At 41.0% G+C, this 23,646-nt stretch overlaps 1 protein-coding gene across 2 annotated transcripts in view; it reads right to left on the bottom strand.

The window, feature by feature from the left end:
• Nucleotides 1-22,261, bottom strand: part of LOC124132806 (G protein-activated inward rectifier potassium channel 3-like) — a 140,844-nt gene extending 118,583 nt beyond the window's left edge. The window contains exon 1 of one of the 2 annotated variants that reach the window (XM_046496940.2): nt 22,141-22,261. The gene's annotated coding sequence lies outside the window, so the exon portion shown is untranslated. Of the gene's footprint in view, nt 1-15,850; nt 16,091-22,140 lie in introns of those variants that run through there. The other variant, XM_046496939.2, reaches the window with a different exon arrangement.
• Nucleotides 22,262-23,646: the final 1,385 nt, after the last annotated feature.

Here is a 23,646-nt window from a genome sequence, read left to right as displayed (position 1 = left end):
GACATGCATGAACCAAGTCAGCAAGCCTGACCACCCGATCCTGTTAGTCGCCTCTTTTACAGAGGCTTTTACAGCCAGCATGGGTTGCTGAAGATCTATTCTACAGCAAAGTGGTGTAGGCACAGTTCTGAAGTGTCTCATGTATCAATAGTGAGCATATAGATCTTAGGCAAAGTGGTGTAGGCACAGTTCTGAAGTGTCTCATGTATCAATAGTGAGCATATAGATCTTAGGCAAAGTGGTGTAGACACAGTTCTGAAGTGTCTCATGTATCAATAGTGAGCATATAGATCTTAGGCAAAGTGGTGTAGGCACAGTTCTGAAGTGTCTCATGTATCAATAGTGAGCATATAGATCTTAGGCAAAGTGGTGTAGGCACAGTTCTGAAGTGTCTCATGTATCAATAGTGAGCATATAGATCTTAGGCAAAGTGGTGTAGACACAGTTCTGAAGTGTCTCATGTATCAATAGTGAGCATATAGATCTTAGGCAAAGTGGTGTAGGCACAGTTCTGAAGTGTCTCATGTATCAATAGTGAGCATATAGATCTTAGGCAAATTGGTGTAGGCACAGTTCTGAAGTGTCTCATGTATAAAAAATGAGCATATAGATCTTAGGCAAAGTGGTGTAGACACAGTTCTGAAGTGCCTCATGTATCAATAGTGAGCATATAGATCTTAGGCAAAGTGGTGTAGGCACAGTTCTGAAGTGTCATGTGTCAATAGTGAGCATATAGATCGTAGGCAAAGTGGTGTAGACACAGTTCTGAAGTGTCTCATGTATCAATAGTGAGCATATAGATCTTAGGCAAAGTGGTGTAGACACAGTTCTGAAGTGTCTCATGTATAAAAAATGAGCATATAGATCTTAGGCAAAGTGGTGTAGGCACAGTTCTGAAGTGTCTCATGTATCAATAGTGAGCATATAGATCTTAGGCAAAGTGGTGTAGGCACAGTTCTGAAGTGTCTCATGTATCAATAGTGAGCATATAGATCTTAGGCAAAGTGGTGTAGACACAGTTCTGAAGTGTCTCATGTATCAATAGTGAGCATATAGATCTTAGGCAAAGTGGTGTAGGCACAGTTCTGAAGTGTCTCATGTATCAATAGTGAGCATATAGATCTTAGGCAAAGTGGTGTAGGCACAGTTCTGAAGTGTCATGTGTCAATAGTGAGCATATAGATCTTAGGCAAAGTGGTGTAGACACAGTTCTGAAGTGTCTCATGTATCAATAGTGAGCATATAGATCTTAGGCAAATTGGTGTAGGCACAGTTCTGAAGTGTCTCATGTATAAAAAATGAGCATATAGATCTTAGGCAAAGTGGTGTAGACACAGTTCTGAAGTGCCTCATGTATCAATAGTGAGCATATAGATCTTAGGCAAAGTGGTGTAGGCACAGTTCTGAAGTGTCATGTGTCAATAGTGAGCATATAGATCGTAGGCAAAGTGGTGTAGACACAGTTCTGAAGTGTCTCATGTATCAATAGTGAGCATATAGATCTTAGGCAAAGTGGTGTAGGCACAGTTCTGCAGTGTCTCATGTATAAAAAATGAGCATATAGATCTTAGGCAAAGTGGTGTAGGCACAGTTCTGAAGTGTCTCATGTATCAATAGTGAGCATATAGATCTTAGGCAAAGTGGTGTAGGCACAGTTCTGAAGTGTCTCATGTATCAATAGTGAGCATATAGATCTTAGGCAAAGTGGTGTAGGCACAGTTCTGAAGTGTCTCATGTATCAATAGTGAGCATATAGATCTTAGGCAAAGTGGTGTAGGTACAGTTCTGAAGTGTCTCGTGTATCAATAGTGAGCATATAGATCTTAGACAAAGTGGTGTAGGCAAAGTGTGTAGGCACAGTTCAAAAGAATGTTCAGTATCAATTTGCAGCCTAACCAAACAAAGCCCAAAAAGTTGTCAAGATTTGCCTCAAAATGTATTAATACTGAATCTGGAAATATGAACAAATGTAGTGGCATGTTTTCATATTAATTGCAACTGAGCTTGAAAAATGTTTGAAAGCAGAAACAAAACCTTCCCCTTGACTGCCATCTTCCCGAGGCAAGAGAGTTAACTGACTTTAAAAGTCCAGTTTCTACCCTTGCCGAACTAAGCTGGAATTACTGGGCTTGATCGTAGCGCCACCAGTGCATGGCTATTATAACCCTTCTAAGCCTCTCCTATTGACCAATCAGATTCCACCTCTCGTATCACTTGCGATTGCTTAACACAAAATGGTGGCGCCCGGTCAGGACGATATGATCGATAATCAAGATCTATATTGTGATAAAACGAGTCTTACATCGCGAAAAGCATCAAATCCCGTGAGTACCTTGATTAAAAACATGAAAAGATTTGTAAAATATCTGCTGACAACGAGTTGGCGGTGCACATGCTTTGCAAATCCTGCAATCAACCGAAATCTGCACGACAGTTTACGAACCGGATTTCGATTTCAGTGCACGATTTTGATTGGACTATGCATAGACTCGTTAGTCCAGCCAAAATGTAACTCCATAATACCAGCCTAGTTCGGCAATGGTGGAAACTGGACTTTTATAGTCAGTTAACTCTCTTGCCTCGGGAAGATGCTTGACTTCCAGTCCCAGAACATGCCTACAACCTCCAACAAGATCAATACAGCCTGGATGGAAGTAACCATCATTGACTAAGCATGTCTAGCATTGATTATTGGCAATAGGTGTTCAGTTAATCTGAGAATCATGCCATAATATGAATGACATCAAATTTCACATTCACATATTTCACTTCTGTTTACAGAAACATAAGTGACAAAACCATTTCCATAATCATAAGAAATCTCTGCTGGAAGCCAAGCCAGTTGTACAATTCCCATTTCATCATGAGCATTTGTTCATGAATCATTATCCAATAGTGATGATACCAGGTATTCACAACAGATTCAATGTGATAAAACTGACAAAGTCCAAACAAGAGGTAAGTCCAAAGTAATCTACCTAAAGTTACCAATGAACAAAGGGAGATGTCTAGAAATTGGTCCATTAATCCATTTGAAGGTATGTCCATTGGCGTTCAAATATATCCCATTGGAATCCTAACCACGGCTGTGATTATTATTATTCATCCTATACAATCCTACAGATCATGATATCCTACAGGGATTCCAGACTTACCTGCTTTCACTGTTTCCAGCCTGGGGCACACAAGTCACTAACCACAACATCTAGACCTTGACCGATAACAGGCTCCAGATCAGAGCACAGTCACCCTCAAAAAAGTAATCTTCTTGTGAAATACTTCATAACATGATAATGAGGAGACATATGGCATGTCCTTTTAAACTTAACACCCAAGCCTTCAAATGACATCAAAACAAACAACAAACATTAAACCCTACATATGGCATGTCCTTTTAAACTTGACCATAACCAAGCCTTCAAATGACATCAAAAATGACATCTTGACAATAGAAAACTGCAACCGGTAACTGTAAATGACAATAGCAAAATTCGATAATAAGTGCGTTATAGTATCGAGAATTCAATACTGAACTGAATGGCATGAATACAAGCATATGAAAATCCATTTCTCATTCATACCATCACCGGATGTTGCAAGTCATGTCAGCACCGGAGTTGAACAAGGCTATGTATTACAACCAATATTCTTCCCATTCTCTGCGTATGTATTGGACATTATGAAGATGCATGTAGCCACACCGACTCAGTGCCTGCCCATTAACTGACAAACACCCTACCATGTCCAAGAACAATATACACACTCATGATGCCACACCATGGTTCAATTAAAAGTGTAACAAAAGGAAATTGATTGCCGGGTGTCAGGGAGTTCAGTCCCACATTGCAACACCACACACTGACTTCCACGCTAACATTCCTGCTATTGTACTGTTCCAGTGATCAAGTACACATCTTATCGATCCCATGAAGAGAAACAATTTGCAGTGGTTTGTTGATAGAGATTTTCCTACTTATAGTTAGATGTCTAATGATTCCCATTATGACAATACAAATTAGAGACCAACCATTTGATATTCTGGGGAGGGGAAGTGTGGGTTCGGGGTTTGTGGGCGTGGGGGTTGGTTGTGGGTGGTGCTCTGGAATTTTGTATGGAGACTGTATATTTTATCAGCTACATCTGAAAAACCAAATAATATTTTAATTAAAACTGACCCCAAATATGTTTTTTTTAAAACTATTTTCCAACAATTAATTTCTTAAAGCATTTTCAGAGATAAATTTGGGGATGGGGGATGGAGTGTGGGTAAAAACCCCAGGCCCACTCCAGAATATCAAACGGTCGGTCACTTAATCACATAGCTATAGGTTAATACTCAATGCTTGTTTCACTAAGGAAGCTCAGTATTTTGGAAACTGTTTTTAAATCCTTATTGCGTTATCTTGATGTGTTACTGTCTGTTTGTTTTGTTTGTTGTTTAGCGCCACACTCAGCAATATTCCAGCGAGTGAGGGAAGGGGTGAGTGAAGGTCATGTGTTTATGCTGGGTGCCACCAGGGGGGCAGGATACCCTCAACACCAGAGCCCACTTGCACAAAGCGATCTTAGCGCTAAGACTATGGTAAGCCTATGTTAAAATATGGGAGTTACGATCATCATAGCGCTAAGACTATCATAAGCCTATGTTAAAGTATTGGAGTTACGATCATCTTAGTGCTGAGATCGCTTTGTGCAAGTGGGCCCTGGTATCATCACTATTGATAGTAATTAACTAACACATGCTCATGATATAGTCGGATCATAAAATGGACTCTGCTTTTATAGCTGTCAACACCACTTTTAGCTAAAGTGATGCAGATGTTATACCACTTTGGTGGTACCCACATGCACAGACATGGTGTTGACAAACCAAGAAACATAATCAGGGTAAACTGGGATTTGAACCCATAGAGGTTTCTAGCATGCCATAGACCACTGGGCAGCCTTGCCCTATCTTCCAATGAATGCAGCAATTTTATTGATATATAACAGAATGAGCTTATCAAATATCATCCCTATCACAAAACACCCAGATCTATAGAAGTTATGCCAAAATAAGTCCATTCTTCATTTTCAGCGAGCGAGACTGAAATATTTTATCGTAAGGTCCCAGATACAAAGCTATTCTGTATCTGAACAACAATCTCGTAACCATGGAAATGCCAAAATCAATACATGTAAACAGTTTGGAATGTCAAAAGGCACAGAAGATAACATAATCGATGGTTGCTTAAAGTTTCATGGAAGTTTTCAATAGATGTATTTCTCTGAAAAGTAAGCAACCCCTTCTCTCAGCAGGGGTGGTCGGGTAGCCTAGTGGTTAAGTGTTCGCTTGTCACACCGAAGACCAGCGTTCAATTCCTGACATGGGTACAATGTGTGAAGCCCATTTCTGGTGTCCCCTGCCATGATATTGCTGGAATATTGCTAAAAGCAGCATAAAAACTGTACTCACTCACACACTCACTTACTTTGTTCTCTCAGCAAGTTTGACCTTCTTTCAAATGAAATATCCACAAAAAGTAACAGAAGCAATGCAAAAAAGTGAGTGAGTGAGTGAGTGAGCTGGGTTTAACACCGCTTTTAACAGTATTCCAGTTATCTCACAGTGTCAGCGTGTCAGCTAAATGTGGGAGGAAAGCCCGAAGTGGTGCAGGTCTCACACATTTACCACTTCAGTGAAACCCACGAGCACGGGTATGGTGCTGACAAACCTAGTAACATAATCGGGGTGAACTGGGATTCAAACCCAGAATCATAGGTTTCTGGCATGCCCATGGGACGCAACTCTGCACAGCGAATCGCGGCTCCTTAGACAGCTGGGACACAATGCAAAAAAGTATAAGGAATATCATACCACTTACTCATTATATTGAAAAGTGTCAAAGAAAAGGCATTTGCCAAACGAGATTAAGCCTTTGGTCAATATTATATGTGTATCTTTTTTCGAAATATCTCTGCATGAAGATCTGATAAACACTCCACAGGTTGTCATGTCAGGTGGACTTTCAGCCAATCAGTGTCAAGGTAAAGTTCTCAGTTTGAGTGACCTGAGCATTGAGTGAGTGAGTGAGTGAGTATTGTTTTTTACGCCGCTTTTAGCAATATTCCAGCAATATCACGGCGGGGGACACCAGAAATGGGCTTCACACATTGTACCCATGTCAGGAATCGAACCCGGGTCTTCGGCGTGACGAGTGAACGCTGAGCATTGAGAGCAGCGTATTTGATTGATGTCTCAAAAACGAACACGAACGGGAAATTCTGAATGGAATATCATAAAAACTGCACTATAATATTGTTGTGGATATTTTATACACCCTGTCATTTCTGGCATCTACACCTAAAAACGTGTACTTCAGGGGTTAAATTGTCTTCACTGTGTTTTTTTTTTAATTGTTGAGATCAACGTTTTCGAATCGAGGTGGAAAAAAACCCCAAACCCAATCTTTTGGGGTGGGTGCGCTCAGGAGCAAGCAGAGTGAGTGAGGGAGGGAGCGAATACATCAATAAACTGATCTGTAAAGGGCTTGATTACATTTACAGTCAATTTGAGTCCAAAGATTTTATAATAAAATGTATAAAAACGAGAAGAAATTGAAATCCTGCAATAACAGCATGACAAAACCCTCAACAGCAGGCTAAACAATTCTCTCATTGCATATTATAAAGTAAATATGGAATCATTGCGGGCATCTGCGGGACAATTATCGGATTTATTGTCATAACAGAACAAGCTTCATTTTGTTATCATCCTTCTACATGACAGAACTGTCCCTGATCAAACAGAGAACGGATGGGCACAACTAGATCAGAAAGAGTGGGCGTGTTTATCTGCAAGCATGTGGGAGTTCTCGGAAAGATAACCTATGGTGCTTCTGCATAATGTATTACTGAATGTCCTTTGTATATTTTACTTCTTTCTCAAATGTGATATCTAGTTTTTGTTGTGTCATCATCATTTTCAAGCTCAGAAAATAAATATCTTAACCCTTAATATTTCAAATCATAAAAGACCCGTGAAGATCCAGGGTAGAATAGGTCTTCAGCAACCCAATCTTGCCATTAAAGGCGACTATGCTTGTTGAAAGAGGCGACTATGCTTGTTGAAAGAGGCGACTAACGGGATCGGGTGGTCAGGCTCGCTGACTTGGTCGATGCATGTCATCATATTTCAATTGCATGGATCCATGCTCATGATATCAATCACTGTATTGTCTGGTTTAGACACGATTTTTTACAAAAAGCCGTTATATAGCTGGAATATTGCTCATTGTGGCGTTAAACAACAAACAAACAAATATTAAAAATGTTCAGTTTTGGATGTAACTTTTCTCCAAATTATCAATACCCAGAAGATATATTTAAGCTCAATGTGATCTCATAAATGAAATAAATTTTTAAATAAGTAATTATCTTTCTAATCCAAAGAATTAGGAAGATTAGCAATTGCAAAACTAAGCATTCATAAAAAGAAATGCACTCCTCTTGTGATACATGACAATGCACACTTTACACACAAAAGTAACTAAATTCTGACTACAAATGTGTGCAAGTTAGGTCAAGGTAATCACCCAGACACATTCCCACGAGTTAACGACATCCTCCTTTCCAAGAGATGCATACCACAGCACACAAAATCCAGATATTATAAATATGACGCATCTAACGTCGATTCTGCACACTTCACTGCTTTGATGATATGTAGATGGCATAAAGAAATCTAAAGCCGCCCAAAGGTAATAATTGGACTATGTATAATAATGTCAATAATTTAGCACTCGACAAAATGATCCACGCCATGCTCGTCTTCCACTCCATCATTGATAAAGGTGGCCAAAGAGTATTAACACGGGGCTTCCTGGAGAGTGGCACAGCCAAAATAGCAGCAGAGCTGTTTACAAGGGATCTGACATTATAAGAAATAGCCCAGACACAATAATACTAACTGGAGGATGCTCAAGGAGCGACCTATCGGCTCCCCACTATCGGTCAGCTGATCACAGCTACTGAGACTGGAAGAAGTCGGTTAGACACAAAACATTCACTGCAGGTTAGCAAAACAAGAATCAGTTGGCAAAATTCTTACTAGTTTACGTTTTGTCCTTAATCTGTAGACTATCAGGTACATGTTGATAATTATTACATTCTGCTCAATATTTATACAGGTGGAAATCATATCTTTGCAAGTTCTGAAATATCCAAGGATATTATCATGTGAACATTATAGTGAAAATAACAGCTTGATCATGAAGAGACAAGCAGTGGTACCGATAGTGTTTTTAAAGATAAGAGCTATTCATTTTCTTGATCAAGTCTCTTTCCTTAAAAAGATGAAATATTTACATTTCAGGTGTAATAAAATATACCAAAAACCAAAAGCAAATAAAACAATTTGAGGTTCTATATAGCATGAGTGGGAGTTATCTGAGTAAGCATGGCCTCTCTCCAACACACAGTGCACACCATCAGTCAGTCAGTCAGTCTCGGATACAGGCACAAGACAAACAACCGAGCAGCATGCTGGCATTGTGTTCAAGACTCACATCACATGCATGTTCTTTGACAAAAACAATCTATTTTTTTATTTTTTTTAACTATCTTGGTTGATATTCAAGGCAAGAGATCACTGAACAATAATAAATAGTATTTGTGGAGTTGATTGGAGATTAATTAAAAACTCTCTTGAAATATCTACTCAATACTAAATACACAAAAACTCATATTTTAACTCATACTACATGGATTTAAAAAAATTCTTTTTAACATATTTCAAAAATTTAGGGTGCATTACATAAATCTGAATTTTTTTGATCTGGCCAAATACCTTTTGTTTGTTTGTTTGTTGTTTAACGCCGCACTCAGCAATATTCCAGCTATATGACGGTTGTCTGTAAATAATCATGTCTGGACTAGACAGTCCAGTGATTGACATCAAGAGTATCGATGGGTATGATGACATGCATCAACGAAGTCAGTGAGCCTGACCACCCGATCCCGTGAGTCGTCTATTACAAACAAGCATAGTCACCCTTTACGACAAGCAGGGTTTGCTGAAGACCTATTCCAACCCAAATATCTCAATTTAAACCTGTCACCCGTGCAAGCATGTGACCAGTTCTTTCCTTCTCATCCCCCAGTGAAGCCATGTTTACGTTTTCACCCTCACTGATAGTATAATAGGTTAAGATGTTCTTGCAGAGTGAAGATGCAACACCTCAAGTCATCGTGGAAATTTACTGAGCTGAAATAGATCAATGAATCACATGTCCTGAATCTCATCTCCCTGTCTGCCCTGCACACAAGCAACATACGGCAAGCATGTCATTCATAGATCAATCTAAAAACGAAATCTACATTTAGATGGAATTGTAAATTCACTTATGTTGATGTAAATGGAGGCCTGGATATTTCATAAATGACTCATCTTCATCCCGATGTTGGAATAATGTTTATTTTTAGACATTAGCAACATTAACAATTACAATGTGTATGTATGAAGAGTTTTCAATTAACATACAGGCATATTTCTGAGTTTCTTATTTAACAAAGTAGGGAAAGAGACATTCTAGTTTCTGAACAATATTCTTCACAATTTCTTTGGGCAGGTTTATGATTATTTTAATAAGTTTCAAGGGTTGACTGATAAGTTCTAAGGCTCACATGTTATTTTGAAAAGTAAATAATTTTAGGTCTTCAGGTCAAGTCTTTCTATTGTTTGTTTGTTGTTTAACGCTGCACTCAGCAATATTACAGCCACATGATGGCGGTCTGTAAATAATCGTGTCTGGATCAGACAATCCAGTGATTGACATCACAAGCAATGATCTACCCAATTGGGATTCATGACATGCATCAACCAAGTCGGCGAGCCTGATCACCCGATCCAATTAGTCGCCTCTTACGGCAAGCATGGGTGGTTGAAGACCTATTCTAACCCGGATCGTCACAGGTTGTCAAGTCTTTTTATCTGAGGCTCAGGATTGGTGAATCTGTCCTCGCATATGAACCTGTTTGGGCCTCATGCAATTACAGGGGTGAGGAAGGTAGTTATGACAAAAGTATCTTTATCATCAGAATATCATAACTGTTGTAGGACTTGGGAAGGGAGATACACTCTTGGGTTAAGAGTGAGGTTGACCACAGTTCCATCTGAAAGATGAACACCAAAATGTCCTCCTTGACTCTTGTCAGTCCGACTCAAGAACCTTCCTTCCTTATCGGTCTGCAATATCATGCCAAGGCAATATAAACAAGGGCAAAAGTGAGCGTGGCTCACTAATAACCCCAACCCGCCTAGTGTGTCAGTAGTTTCAAATTAATAATGGAAAATTAATAAAAACATTTTTTTTCTTTTGACTGCACCCCTCCATATGACACAGATTATATGTACTAAGTTTGAGATGAATCCACTGAATAGTTTAAGAGAAATCGCGGGGACAAAGTTTTCGGACGGACGGACGGACGGACGGAACCTTGGTATATTAATGTGCATATTTATAATGCATCAAATCCACACACTAAAGTATGCTCAAAGCGCTACATTATCACCCCGGTCAATAGATCCGTGTGCAGTTGATCATCAAAAACTGTGATGCCTAGAAGGTTAACAGTCATTACCCTGTTATTCTACGGGGGAACCCACCTTCACTGCTGGGTGAACAGAGGCATATTTCGAACAAAGTCATTTGCCTGAGGAGACACCAAAACAGCAGTTTTTGACTGGATAAGAACTGCTACAAGAGCAAAAGACAAGGGTTCCCATCTGATAAGAGTCATCCAGTCTGTTCATCTGATATGAGTTAGAGTGTGTGTGAGCAAGTGTGTGAGCGAGTGTGTGAGCGAGTGTGTGAGCGAGTGAGTGAGTGAGTGAGAGAGTGAGAAAGTGAGTGAGCTCGGTTTAATGCAGCTTGAACAATATTCCAGTTATATGACGGCATGTCAACCAAATGTGGGAGGAAAGCCTGAAGTGATTGATGCAGGTCTCAGACATTCACCTCTTTGGTGAATCCCACAAGCATAGTTATCGTGCTGACAAACCTGGAAAGATAATCAGGGCAAACTGGGATTTGAACCCATGATCAGAGGTTTCTGGTGCGCCCAAGGGAAATTGTGATGCCTTAGATGACAATCATCAACTGCCTGGTCATCTGGTTAGATTCAATAACATTTCAATCCCAACCTCATCACAATGTTGGATTGAAGTCTGAAGGGAAGGTGTAAACAACATTGCCAGTGAAATTACAGCCATACATAACATGAGTCCATGGAGTTAATGCTGATACATCGTGTACCTACTTCCCCTGCCTACAAACAACTATATATAACGTGAGTCCATGGAGTTAATGCTGATACATCGTGTACTTACTTCCCCTGCCTACAAACAACTATATATAACGTGAGTCCATGGAGTTAATGCTGATACATCGTGTACCTACTTCCCCTGCCTACAAACAACTATATATAACGTGAGTCCATGGAGTTAATGCTGATACATCGTGTACCTACTTCCCCTGCCTACAAACAACTATATTGACATGAGTCCATGGAGTTAATGCTGATACATCGTGTACCTACTTCCCCTGCCTACAAACAACTATATTGACATGAGTCCATGGAGTTAATGCTGATACATCGTGTACCTACTTCCCCTGCCTACAAACAACTATATATAACGTGAGTCCATGGAGTTAATGCTGATACATCGTGTACCTACTTCCCCTGCCTACAAACAACTATATATAACATGAGTCCATGGAGTTAATGCTGATACATCGTGTACCTACTTCCCCTGCCTACAAACAACTATATATAACGTGAGTCCATGGAGTAAATGCTGATACATCGTGTACCTACTTCCCCTGCCTACAAACAACTATATATAACGTGAGTCCATGGAGTTAATGCTGATACATCGTGTACCTACTTCCCCTGCCTACAAACAACTATATATAACGTGAGTCCATGGAGTTAATGCTGATACATCGTGTACCTACTTCCCCTGCCTACAAACAACTATATATAACATGAGTCCATGGAGTTAATGCTGATACATCGTGTACCTACTTCCCCTGCCTACAAACAACTATATATAACGTGAGTCCATGGAGTTAATGCTGATACATCGTGTACCTACTTCCCCTGCCTACAAACAACTATATATAACGTGAGTCCATGGAGTTAATGCTGATACATCGTGTACCTACTTCCCCTGCCTACAAACAACTATATATAACGTGAGTCCATGGAGTTAATGCTGATACATCGTGTACCTACTTCCCCTGCCTACAAACAACTATATGTAACGTGAGTCCATGGAGTTAATGCTGATACATCGTGTACCTACTTCCCCTGCCTACAAACAACTATATATAACATGAGTCCATGGAGTTAATGCTGAAACATCGTGTACCTACTTCCCCTGCCTACAAACAACTATATATAACGTGAGTCCATGGAGTTAATGCTGATACATCGTGTACCTACTTCCCCTGCCTACAAACAACTATATATAACGTGAGTCCATGGAGTTAATGCTGATACATCGTGTACCTACTTCCCCTGCCTACAAACAACTATATATAACGTGAGTCCATGGAGTTAATGCTGATACATCGTGTACCTACTTCCCCTGCCTACAAACAACTATATATAACGTGAGTCCATGGAGTTAATGCTGATACATCGTGTACCTACTTCCCCTGCCTACAAACAACTATATATAACATGAGTCCATGGAGTTAATGCTGATACATCGTGTACCTACTTCCCCTGCCTACAAACAACTATATATAACGTGAGTCCATGGAGTTAATGCTGATACATCGTGTACCTACTTCCCCTGCCTACAAACAACTATATATAACGTGAGTCCATGGAGTTAATGCTGATACATCGTGTACCTACTTCCCCTGCCTACAAACAACTATATATAACGTGAGTCCATGGAGTTAATGCTGATACATCGTGTACTTACTTCCCCTGCCTACAAACAACTATATTGACATGAGATCCAGGTGTATGGCCTTGTATTCAATCACCCAGGGGACTATTAATTCCAGGCACACATTGTGATCGTCTCAGAGTAGGTGACATCCCCATATTGACGCCCTGCAATAATTACAGTCATCACTCAATGAAGGACTTCTCAGTAGGCGACAGAAACAGGGACTGAGCGGAGGGGAGTGGCTTCTGTTGTGATTAAGCCACAGTCAGCAATAGATGTCATGATACTAATACTGCACTCAGCAATATTTCAGCTGTATGACAACAGCCTGTAACTTATCAGTGAGTGAGTGAGTGAGGTGAGGTGAAATGGGGTTTAACGTTGCATCCAAGATTATTGGCCTTATATAGCGACGTGCATGTACCTGTGTGTGTTTGTGTGGCTGCTTGTACTAGTCCGGACTGATGCCGATTTATAGTGCTAGCTCACTGAGATACCATGCCACAGTTTAACATGAATACCCCACTCAGACACAGTATACTGACTCCGAGCCGACCAGTCCTTGTTTTAGCCCCTTAATGCCGAGTGCCAGACAGGGTAACAACAAGTTCTATCTTTTAACGTCTTTTGGTATGACGCGGCCGGGGATCGAACTCCGGAACTTCCGCTCTCCGGGCGGACGCTCTACCACTAGACCACAGAGGCGGTCTAGTTAAAAAAGAACCAGAACAGATGAGAATCACATGAATGGACTGTGACAATTTGACAGAGGTGAGTGAGTGAGTGAGTGGGCTTCACACATGGTACCCATGTCGGGATTCGAATACGGGTCTTCGGCGTGACGAGGGAACGCTTTAACCACAAGGCTATACGACCGCCCCTTGTAACTAATCAAGTGATTGAAATTATGAGTAATGAACCATTCCATTGGGCATCAGCACACATTAATACCAGCTGCTGTAATATAACTGCAACTTTGTTTAACACCAGGGTGCCCTTGTACAAAACATCCTAAGCACTACGACTGTCATAAATCTATGTTAAGGTATGTGTGTTACGATCACCTTAGCGCTAAGATTGGCACCCAGGGTCATAATAACCAACAAGGTAACCAAGATAGCAAGGTAACCAAGATAACAAAGTAACCAAGAACAGAGGAACCAATGGTTGGCACTGTGACCTTGATGTCATCTATCACCACCAAGCACGAAGAAATAACCCAGCCATGGCTGCAAGGTGGACAATCTGGGTGATCATCCATCACCACCAGGCACTATGATGAAGCAATAACCAGCCATGGCTGCAAGGTGGTCAATCTGGGTGCATCCATCACCACCAGGCACTATGACGAAGCAATAACACAGCCATGGCTGCAAGGTGGTCAATCTGGGTGATCATCCATCACCACCAGGCACTATGATAAAGCAATAACACAGCCATGGCTGCAAGGTGGTCAATCTGGGTGATCATCCATCACCACCAGGCACTATGATGAAGCAATAACCCAGCCATGGCTGCAAGGTGGTCAATCTGGGTGATCATCCATCACCACCAGGCACTATGATGAAGCAATAACCCAACCATGGCTGCAAGGTGGTCAATCTGGGTGATCATCAATCACCACCAGGCACTATGATGAAGCAATAACCCAACCATGGCTGCAAGGTGGTCAATCTGGGTGATCATCCATCACCACCAGGCACAAAGCAATAACCCAACCATGGCTGCAAGGTGGTCAATCTGGGTGATCATCCATCACCACCAGGCACTATGATGAAGCAATAACCCAACCATGGCTGCACGGTGGTCAATCTGGGTGATCATCCATCACCACCAGGCACTATGACGAAGCAATAACCCAACCATGGCTGCACGGTGGTCAATCTGGGTGATCATCCATCACCACCAGGCACTATGATGAAGCAATAACACAGCCATGGCAGCAAAGTGGTCAATCTGGGTGATCATCAATCACCACCAGGCACTATGATGAAGCAATAACACAGCCATGGCTGTAAGGTGGACAATCTGGGTGATCATCCATCACCACCAGGCATGAAGAAATAACCCAGCCATGGCTGCAAGGTGGACAATCTGGGTGATCATCCATCACCACCAGGCACTATGACGAAGCAATAACACAGCCATGGCTGTAAGGTGGACAATCTGGGTGATCATCCATCACCACCAGGCACTATGACGAAGCAATAACCCAGCCATGGCTTCAAGGTGGTCAATCTGGGTGATCATCCATCAGAGTGTTCCTATTTGATTCCAGGACTGGTCCCCAGCAACCTTGCCTGTTGCATCAGGTAATTTAATGGATCGAGTGGTCAGACTAGCTGACTTCATAATATCAATATATTGCTCATCATATAGGTGGAATACTATGGCATTAAACAAGAAACAAAACAAATAAAATCCTATCTCAGCGCATGTTAGTACGACCATCACAGACATGACAACTGCTGTGCAGCATCAGGCAACAATCACACGCTTATTCTATTTATGCAAATTGTGTGAATGGCAGGTGCTACCGGTACGCCAGGACATGTTTACCTTCTTGCAAACACCTGGTGTCATCACCGATTTTCAGTGATCCATTCATATTATGTTCACTGATATTTGGCTTTTTACTCCCAATTCTGTACATAATCAAGACTGATTATTCTCTGGCGTTGACGTATTATATTATCCTGCCCTAAAATCCTTCCAGGGGGAAAAGCCTAAGAAGAAAAGATAGCAAAACAAGAACAACCTCTCTGCACCTCACAAAATGACTCAGAGGCGGCTTTGTGACTTCATTACTCTCCGTCAAGGTACTAGCTCTAACACACATGGACAAGGAGACCACTTGCCGAGGCAGGAACATTATTCACCACTGTAAAACTCCACCATACATACCTCGCCATGACTGGCTGTCATACGCTTCAGTTACTGTCCACAACGTTACACCCACTCCGTACAGGTATCTATGAAGCTGGCCTCCAAACTCCCTGCACACTCTTTCCTCCAGTAAAGGTGGTATTTCCACACTGCATATGCTATGATCATCAATTCCTTGTAGGTCTACCTTAAAGCGTTCAAGATGCTGTCTGCAATTCATGCCCCTCCATCAGCCACTTGGCCACAGGATGAATCATTTGGTCGTAGACTGTCAATAATCGATAGCAGTATTGATCGCCATTGTTACATGTTTCCGTTTTGCCGCCACGCCAGTGTACTACCGTTTTGATCCGGCCCCATGGGTAGTTTCTCATAATATACAACTTCCTTCAGATTTCAATATTACACATTTTTTACGATTATGGCGATCAAACATACGAACACAACGTGCAAGGAATATGACACCCGAGACTGCCTGGAGATATTCAGTCCTGCGAGCGCCAATTACTGCTTGTATATGATACGAGGCGAAATAATGATGTGTGCACCTATTGACCGCAACCAATCAGTTGGTCATTAAGAGGGGAAAAGAAAGACCAGCATTGCCACAAGAAGGTGGGTTGTTGTGTTGTTTACATTGCACACAATATTCCATCAATATGACAGCAGCCTGTAAATAATCAAATCTGGACCAGACAATACAGTGATTATATTATGAGAAACAATTCACACATCAGGGTACAATGACATGCAATCGTCCAGTCACTGCGCTGACCACCAGATCCACCAGGTCTTCTCTTACGACAAGCAAGGATTGCTGGGGGCCAGTTCTAACCCGGCATACCAACTGGTTTTCTATGGTTAGTCGTCAGTTCAAGCTATATCAAGGCAGCTCGTGAACAATAAAGTCAACCAGTGGTGGATGTAATGAGCATGTCCCAGGCCATCAGGGCAGGATAACACACTATCAACCAGACCCGTGAAGATCCGGAGTCGAATAGGTCTTCAGCAACCCATGCTTGTCATAAGAGGCGACAATGCTTGTCATAAGAGGCGACTAACGGGATCAGGTGGTCAGACTCGCCGACTTGGTTGATACATGTCATCGTATCCCAATTACGTGGATAAATGTTCATGATATCAATCAGTGGATTGTTGGTCCAGACTCAATAATTTACAGACCGCTGGAAAATTGCTGAATGCAGCATCAAACAACAAACAAACACAACAAGCAAGCAGCGTTTACACTATACCCCTCCATGGGGCACATTAGAAACTTGTTTGTTCATGTGGTAGTGAATATAAACTATAAACAAGCTCTGGAAATAATGCCCTGTAATATAAATTTTTAAAATTCATAAATAGCAAAAGGCAACAATTCAACATGTGTCTGATAGATGTGGAAAATTTCATCCCGAATCGAACCCTACCCTATATTGTTTTCTAAGTCCAACTTGTTGCCATGGAAACATAAAAAATAGAAATTTATGAAAGTGCTAAATATAAAAAGGCACCAGTTCAGCATATGCCTCGTAGACATGCAAAGTTTTGTAAGAAAGTATTTAACGGTTTCTGAGTTACACTCCTGAAACGAACACCACCCTTGTAGAACCTAAGTCCAACTTGCCATGGAAACATAAAAAATACAAATTTCTAAAATTCCTTAATAGCAAAAGGCACCAGTTCAGTATGTATCGCTAAACATGCAAAGTTTTGGTAGAAAGTATTGAATGGGTTTTGAGTTATGCTCTGGAAACGAACTCTGATAGACATGCAAAGTTTCATAGAAGAAATATTTAACGGTTTCTGAGTTATGCTCCAGAAACGACTTAGGGACGCACGCATGCACACACACACGCACGGACGGAACCCATTTCAATATCCCCCACCAACTTTGTTACCTAATCTGACCACCCAATCTAACTGAGTTTCCAAGCAATAGAATACTGAGGAATGATTTAGATCCAGGTCCCTTGAACATGCCATTGGACCTATTTGTGTAAATCATCATGTTTGTTAGAATCAGCTAATGTATTTGTACTTATTTTGGGTCCCATTAAGATCAGGTTAGAACTGGTCTCGCTGACTAGGTTGATTTCAAAATAAGCATGTTTGTTTGCAAGAGGAAAGTCTGGTCACAAGATTTTAATCCCTGGGCTTAATTACAGATTTTTCTTATCCAAGTTGAGTAACATTTTATCAAAATTTAAGCCTTGGGCTTAAAAAAGGAAAAAGGTGAGTTTGGTTTGTCGCTGCTTTTGATGGAGATCTATTAATTTTTCAATTAAATTTAAGCCCATGGGCTTAAAATGGTCTTATTTGTCAGTTTTGAAGCCCATGGGTTATATAAAGAGGAGGCTCAAATATTTGCAGCCCCAGCAGTAGCTGACTGTGCCAGAGTATGTCTGTGATTGAATTTCATATATCTGCATGGGTAAAATACTGCAGAAGTTCTAATTGGGCAGATAGTCCAGTGGATAGAGTGTTTGCCCAGAGAGCAGAATGTTGGTGGTTCTATCCCCGGCTGCATCATACCAAATGGAGTTATAGGATGGTACTTTACGTTACCTTGCCTGGCTATCGCCAAGAGGATAAAACAAGGACCGGTGGTCAGTTTACTGTGTGGGGTAACCATGTTAAACTGTGGCATGGTATCTCTATGGAGGGGCGGTCTGGTAGCCTAGTGGTTAAAGCGTTTGCTCGTCACGCCGAAGACCCGTGTTCGATTCCCGACATGGGTACAATGTGTGAAGCGCATTTCTGGTGTCCCCCGCTATGATATTGCTGGAATATGGCTAAATGTGATGTAAAACCATACTCACTCACTCTCCATGGACTTGTACTTTGTGCATACACATTGCCATATAAATGCAATAATCTTGAAAGCGACAGTAACCCACATTTCACCTCCCATTATCAGCATCATTCAGAATGGAAACAATAACAGTGACCAAAGTGATTTGCCAATATGAATTGATATCCCCATTTCCACACAGCTGGAAGTTCACCCTCACCTTCAGTATCTGTTAGATTTATGAAGGATAAAAAGCTTCTATCTTACCTATGTACATGAGTCAACATTAAGTTTTTTTAACACGATAACGTAGTGATTGCAACATCATTATACATCATCATTATCTTGTTATTGGTGTATATATTTTAGTCCAAATCAAAACGTGATTACCAATGATTTATTACATAATTCTTTCAACAGGTGCTTTCTATTTCAAGAATAACATTGACCTGATGACTTGTGTAATTTGTCACCATATGCCAGGTTCGTGTACTGGTGAGATTGTCCCCCCCGACTTTCGGTCAACACAATCAAAATGATATGAAGATGTCCATAGATCAAGACAAAATTCTGCCATGGCACTTTTCAACAAACTAATTACGTAACTTTTTTTACATAGCTGAGATGTATGTGCTTGTGTGTGGCTCTTGTACTAATAAGGACTAATGCGGGTTTTGCAGGGCTAGCCCAATAAGATACCATGCTGTACTTTAACATGTATACCCCATCTTCCCGAGGCAAGGGAGTTAACTGACTATAAAAGTCCAGTTTCCACCCTTGCCAAACTAGGCTGGTATTATGGAGTTACATTTAGGTTGGACTAACGAGTCTATGCATAGTCCAATCAAAATCCCGCAAACGAAATTGAAATCCGGTTCGTAAACTGTCATGCAGATTTCGGTCGATTGCAGGATTTGCAAAGCATGTGCACCGCCAACTCGTTGTCAACAGATGTTTTCAAGCTCTTTTCATGTTTTTAATCAAGGTGCTCAAGTGATTTGATGCATTTCGCGATGTAAGACCCGTTTTATCACAATATAGAGCTTGATTATCGAGCAGATCGTCCTGACTTGGCGCCGCCATTTTGTTTGAGGCAAATGCAAGTGCTACGAGAGGTGGAATCTGATTGGTCCATAGGAGAGGCTTAGAAGGGACATAACTGGTAATAGCTACTGGTGGTGCTACGATCAAGCCCAGGAATTCCAGCCTAGTTCGGCAAGGGTGGAAACTGGAATTTTAAAGTCAGTTAACTCTCTTGCCTCGGGAAGATGTGTATATCCCAACTCAGAAAGAGTATAGATTCCGAGACCACCAGACATTGTTTTATCCCTTTAATGACCAGCACAAGTCAGGGAATCAACAAGTACCATCTTTGATACGATGCAACTGGGTAATGAAGCACCGACCAACCTACCTCTGGGCAGGTGCTCTGTTCATCAGACAACGGAAACAGTCTCTTTAACATAGACTTGATCCCTTGACCTTAAAGGGACAGGATGTTGACCGTTCTGAAGCTTTGTTTGTAAACAATAGCCGATAACTCCCAAGCTTACACAGCCCTGCTCACCTTATTCCATTTCTGCTCTAGTGACCACACCGCACGTGTAGGTTTATCACGTGACCAGACTTTTCTTGAAAACAAGCGCACTCATTTTGAGATAAACACATGCATGCCTCTCGGTGAGCTTTACATATTTACATAATTATACAGATATACTACTACAACTACAAAATGGAGGGGCATCACAATATCACATTTCACATCAAAGTGACCATAAAGCTAGCCCTCCGTAGGGCTTCAATGACAGCACGAAGAGGATAAATACGCAAGTGGAAATAGTTTTTCAAAATTTTAGGATATTTTCTCAATGAAAGTGAAACATTTCATGACATATGTTTATCTAAATGTGTAGTCCAAAAAGAGGTGAGGTGGTAAGGTGAAATTGGGTTTAACGTCGCGTCCAAGATTATTGGCCTTATATAGCAACATTTATGTACATGTGTGTGTTTGTGTGGCTGCTTGTACTAGTCCGGACTGATGCCGATTCATAGTGCTAGCCCACTGAGATACCATGCCGCAGTTTAACATGAATACCCCACTCAGACACGGTATACTGACTGAGTCGACCATTAGCCCCTTTATGCCGAGCGCCAGACAGGGTAACAACAAGTACTATCTTTTAACGTCTTTTGGTATGACGCAGCTGGGGATCGAACCCCGGACCTTCCGCTCTCCGGGCGGACGCTCTACCACTAGACCACAGAGGCGGTCTAGTCCCAAAAGAACCAGAACAGATGAGAATCACATGAATGGACTGTGAGAATGTGACAGAGGTACTCGGCTGGCCGCAAGGAACCCTGGGTAGGCCCAGTCTGATGGGCTTCATACAACCAATGCATATTGATATTGTAATCTAGGCTTTGATATACACAGGCTTCTAATCTAATCAAGCTGGCAATTAGTATTTTGTAACTCACCCATAAGAAAAACACACAAGCTTTCTCTTCAATTTGCCTCTATTAAAAAACGAGACTGAAGCCAGTTTACTCTGCGCAGCACTTGCATTGTCAGCTTCACTGTGCAAAGCTCTATTGTTTTAATTCGAGCATGTGACGTCACACTTAGAAATTGTTTCCTGCATAATTTAAAATACCGTTGAAATACTGTGCCTTTCAATATACATAGTACCTTAAATATACATAAAATTGATGGATCGTGAGTTAGAGAGGTTTAACTGTAATAAATCTGGCAAAAAACATATATATAATATACATACATAAATAATAGTCTGATCTCTGGTTTCGCCCTCATGATAAGAACCCATGGTGGTCATAAATAATATTTGCCTACTACTGACATCAAGTATGTGGCAATAAAGCATCTGTTATTAGAAATATCAATTCTTCTGTAACCTAAATCAATAAAATAAAACATACTACTCATTGTGCGATTGTGAAATATTTAAATATACAGTTGATATATTATGAAAATCATTTTTGCATAACATGGAAAGATAAATATATTCTCATCAAAAGTGTAGTCGTATATAACCTAGCTGATATCTGTAAACAAATAAAACATACATTCATTCATCAGTAAATACAGAGACGGATACAAAAATGAGAATAAAACTTTTGTCTGATTTAAAACCAATCATGTCTGAATCGTGAAAAAGTGTATCTGATTTCTGACTGATAATTTCTAAATATTGACTAATGCCTTTCTGAATTATGACTAATACTTTCTGAATTCTGAATTAAACATAAAAAATCTAAAATCTATATAAAGTAAAGTACAGCACTTCATAGATATATATATAACAGGGTTTGACAGATATGTATTCAAACTGATGTCATATTTCGCAAAATTAAGCTAATGTTTACAAATGGCCTACCTGTCCAGACTCAAGATCTCACAGACAGTGACACATATGCACAGTTTGTTCCAGCACTTTCTATATGGTCCAAAAACGGGGCAAAAAATGGAGGTGGCAATAAAAGTGTCAAAACATACATGTGTCAATACAGGCAGCACTACAGGTGAAAGTTGACATTCACAAGTAGGTCACCCGTGGACTCCTCTCCTAAAGCAGCTTCAGTGGAGTGAGCGGCGGCTTCTTGAAACTGACATCGCTGGAAATAACATCTCATCTGGCAATGGTCTATATATAGTTGTGTTTAAGAGGGTCGAACAGTCTCGCTGTAAAACATCTTCCTAAATGTCAGCTACAGGTAGATATACTGTAACATGTCATGGCCGTAACAATGGCTCAAAATATACATTACATTTTCCCTGTTATAGCCCTTTAGTGTGAGCGAGTGTGTTTCTGATGACTGTCTGCTACCCCCCCCTCCAGGTGAACATTCAGTGACTGATACTCAAATATTTTATGTGAATGATGCCATGGTTTATCATTCAACTTCAGAACAGTAAAATGGTAGTTGATAAAGCGATGAATATAAACAGCATCATTTGGGTATGACAATGGTATGTGACAATTCGTGTTTGGTTGGTTGGTTGGTTTGTTGTTTAACGCCGCACTCAGCAATATTCAAGCTACATGACGGCGGTCTGTAAATAATCGAGTCTGGAATGGAAAATCTAGTGATTGGTATCATGAGCATCAATCCACGCCCGTTAGTCACCTCTTACGATAAGCATAGTCGCCTTTTACTGCAAGTGTGAGTGAGTATGGTTTTTATGCCGCTTTTAGCAATATTCCAGTGGGGGACACACGAAATGGGCTTCACACATTGTACCCATGTCAGGAATCGAACCCGGGTCTTCGGCGTGACGAGCGCATGCTTTCCAACTAGGCAACCTGACTGCCTCTTTTACGGCAAGCATGGGTTTCCGAAGACCTATTCTATCCCGGTTCTCCACGGGTCCAATTTGTTTTTAATCTCTTAGACTATTATGAGCTGAATGCATGAAACAAAAAAATGTTCACTGGTTTCAGGCTTTAGACTAGTGGTTCAAGTCGCAGACTGGTCGGACAATGCATCCCACCAGCCAGACAAAAACTGAAAATGTCTACCATGGTCATCCATACATTTGCCATAAATTCAGCAGCCACTGAAGCCAACCAATACCTTGTTTAGAGTTTCCACTAGACAGCAAGTAAATGCAACGAACCTGCAATGAATAATCTGAACCTGGCAAACCAGTGACTGAGGGAAAGAGCAATCACCCAAACCACTAGGGCACGATGACAGGCAATGTACCACATCAACAAGTCTGACTACCCAATTCTCATCTTATATCTCAGTCATCTCTCCCACCAAGCCTGAAGTTTTGTTTGTTAGTTGTTTAACGCTGCACTCAGTAATATTCCAGCTATATGAGAGCAGTCCGTAAATAATTGGTGTCTGGAACAGATGAACATCGAACATGAACATTGATCTACGTAATCAGGATACGATGACATGCATCAACCAAGTCAGCGAGCCTGTCCACCTGATCCCATGAGCCGCCTCTTACGACAAACATAGTTACCTCTAATGACAAGCATAGTCACCT

This window comes from Haliotis rufescens, unplaced genomic scaffold (genome assembly GCF_023055435.1).
Source record: "Haliotis rufescens isolate VD_foot unplaced genomic scaffold, xgHalRufe1.0.p SCAF_11, whole genome shotgun sequence".
Classification (NCBI taxonomy): Eukaryota; Metazoa; Mollusca; class Gastropoda; order Lepetellida; family Haliotidae; genus Haliotis; species Haliotis rufescens.
Note: the sequence above shows the minus strand (reverse complement) of the source record. Positions and strands in the feature narration are given on the sequence as shown.